The sequence below is a fragment of the Mauremys reevesii genome, linkage group 4, assembly GCF_016161935.1.
Source record: "Mauremys reevesii isolate NIE-2019 linkage group 4, ASM1616193v1, whole genome shotgun sequence".
Taxonomy (NCBI): domain Eukaryota; kingdom Metazoa; phylum Chordata; order Testudines; family Geoemydidae; genus Mauremys; species Mauremys reevesii.
The window spans coordinates 149,343,998-149,347,053 of NC_052626.1; the positions used below are offsets into that span (position 1 = coordinate 149,343,998).

The 3,056-nt window shown below is 60.5% G+C and overlaps 1 long non-coding RNA gene across 1 annotated transcript; it reads right to left on the reverse strand.

Moving 5' to 3' along the window:
* Nucleotides 1–421: 421 nt before the first annotated feature.
* On the reverse strand, nucleotides 422–2,813 carry LOC120403364. The gene is made up of 3 exons (XR_005597525.1): nucleotides 2,742–2,813; nucleotides 1,785–1,928; nucleotides 422–836 (listed from the first exon to the last, which is right to left on the reverse strand). It is a non-coding gene; the product is annotated as an uncharacterized LOC120403364 (long non-coding RNA).
* Nucleotides 2,814–3,056: the final 243 nt, after the last annotated feature.

A 3,056-nucleotide genomic window follows, 5' to 3' on the forward strand; every position in this document is an offset into this window, starting at 1 on the left:
AAAGACCCTCGGGGCGAAGACAGAGTCTGAAGTTCTCACAGGGGTGGCGAAGGACTCCAGGTTTCCTCTCAGCAGCCTTCCCACGATTTCTAAACCATGTGTCCTTGGCGAGAGATGGCCTCGTCCGACCAGCACTGGGAGTTATGAGGTGATGGTGCTGCACCCTGATTGGCAGAGGGCCCTGGGAGGAGTTCTTAGTGGGGTCAAACAGCCCACTCCCGGACAGGTCACCCTCCCCCAGAACTCGCCCTGATTGGTCAGGATGCCCTCTGGGGGTGGTCCTGTCAGGACAAAACCGATCCTAATTGGTTGAGGGCAGTGAGAGGAGTTCTTAGAGGGGTCACAAGACACACGTCGGGATAGGTCACCCTTCCACCCCAGAGCTCGCCCTGATTGGTCAAGTCTCCTCTTGGGGTGGTCCTTCCGGGAGGAAACCCATCCTGATTGGTAGAGGGTGGTGGGAGGAGTTCTTAGAGGGGTCACATGACACACCTGGCTTCCAGTCGTGTGGCTGCCTTGACCACGAAGTAATACCCCCATGGGGCGGGACTTCCGGAGACAGGTGGGAGGGACTAAGGGGTCATGGGGCGGGGTTAGGCTTTGATTAATGGTGGGGCCTGTCTACTGCTGCCGGGTGTTGAGTGTTTGCAGGCAGAACCGGAGCCAGTGTCCATGTCCAGGCCAGAGATCGAAGCCGGGTGGTCGGAAGTATGAGGCAAAGTCCATATCCATGCAGAGATCGAAGCCATGTAGTCGAAATTGAAGGGGCTGGGGAAGATCAGGCGGAGAAGGAGGTGGCAGGGCTGGAGCGGGTGGCTGGAGGGCCTGGAGCGAGGCTAGAGAAAGGCAAGGAGAATACTGAGCCGGGGTTCAGAACCCAATTCTGGAGCCAAGAAGGGTCACACCAAAGTCATAGCCAGAGACCGGAGTCAAGAGTCCAGCCAGAGTCAACAGCGAGAAACCAGAGGGCAGGGCAGGGCAGGGCAGGGCAGGGCAGGGGGTACATGCGGGCGGGAATGAGGATGACTTACTGGAGCCCTGGAGACCCCTCATCGGGAGACTCCCTTCCTAGCAATAACAGAAGGACAGCGGGGTGACAAAGATGTCTCTGAGCCTGGGCTCCAAGCCAAGGGGAGCTCCCATCCAGGCTGTGTGCCAGGACCCCGTCCCCCTCCCTGTTCATTTCACACTCACAGACCCCCTGGCCGGAGGGGAGAACAAAGGGCAGAAGCGAAGGTGCCCCTGGGGGAAAGGCTCTAGGCCGGGACCCAGTCCACTTCCCAGATCTACACCCAGGATTGTGTGACCAGGCCCACAGCCCTTCCTCTGCATCTCAGTTCCCACCTGCCACATGGGGAGGCTCCTCCCCTGCCCCAGGGTGTTCGGGGGGAGTTTCATTCCCGGCTGGGAAGGGCTCAGATACCAGGTGGGTGGATTGGGCCCCGGCTGGGGGATGGTTGGACATTCGCTGAGTCAGGGGTGACAGGGGCCATGGGAGGGTCTGAGCAGTGATGACGGGGGAGGGGCCCCATGTCAGGCCACCCCTCCCAGACTGCAATGGCTATTGAGCACAACCCCTGGCTCTGCGGATGCTCTCACTTCTGGGCCAGCCCCACAGCCTGATTCTTCCCAACCAGTATCTGGCCTGGCCCCAGCCCCAGGGGTCGGGTGGGGCAGGGTGTCCAGAGAGAGGTGCTCGGCCTTGGTTTCTCTCAGTGCTGTGGGGGGCTCTATGGCCGCTCCCCCCAGCCCCTCCCCCCAGGCACAGTGAGACAGAGCAGTACCTGCGGCAGGGGGTCCGAGCTGGTCATGCGAGGGGGGGGTCTTCAGTGCTGCCCCACAGAGCACAGCCCCTGCAGGGCATCGGGCACCTGGCCCAAAACCCTGATGTTAAACAGCTGGACCTTTATGTAGGCTGCGATGTCCTCCTGTTGCAAGGGAACAAGGATCAATCAGAGACTCCGACACCCACGAGAACGAAGGGTATTAACGGCACCGGGAGCCAGCAACATTTCCTCCCCATGTCTGAGGGATGGATTCCCCCACCCAACCCCCGAGACAAAATCTTCTCTGTTCTCTAGTGACTTCCATCCCCTCTTCCGCCATTGTGGAATGAACTCCTTCCCCCACTCCTCTCAGTCCCCCTGAGAGCTGTTCTACCTCCCAACCCAGCGGGAATCCAGCTCCGCTCCCCAGAGTCCCCTCAGCCACCCTCGCCCCCTCCAGCCGGGGGCTGGGAGGCTTTGGGCAGTAGTGCCGGCGGGTGAGAGGAAGTGGACACCTTTCCCCAAGAGATCCCCATGTCCTTAACGTGATGCCATGGGCAGTGGCTCTGGTGAATGGGGCACTTATGCAGCCTCTGCTGACTGACTCCTCCAGTTCTCCCAGAGCAGGTGGGGGCTGGGATAACACGATACCAGAGCTCTAGGAACCGGCCTGAGGCCCCGAGGGGGATGAAAAGCTCACAGAGGTGGCTAGGGGAGTTGGCAGCCCCTAGTATGAGCAATGGCAGCGTGTCGTGCTGATGTGACGCCTGTTAGGAAATAGCCTTGCTGGGGAGCTGGGTCTGCCCTGCTTTGAGCTGCTCAGGGGAGAAGCTGGCACCGACCAATGGCACCTGTCTGGGGTCACCCTCTCCTTGCTCCCTGGTCAGCGCATGGGGATGGGATGGAAGTGATTTTCAATGGCCTGGAAGTGAAAGGCCCTGGGGGCGTCTCCCCAGGTGACCCCTCTTTGGTTACCTCGTCCTCTAGCAGCTGGCCGGCTTCCCCCAGGATGGAGTACGTCAGCAGCAGGCCAGCCTGGCTGACGCAGAGTAGGGGGTGGTGAATAGCCAGCAGGCCCGCCTGGAGGAAAGACCTTTCCTGCTCTTCTGTGAACAGCTCGCCAAAGGCCTAAAACCAAAAGAACCAGAGCCCTTACAATGGCCCAGAACCAGGCTCCAAATCCCTCGAGTGTCTCACAAGGTGGAGAAGAGTCCTGGGGCAGCCAACCTTTGGGGCCCCATGGACCAGGAACCCCCTTCAGTAGGAGGCTGCAGGCACTGAGGCCTCCAA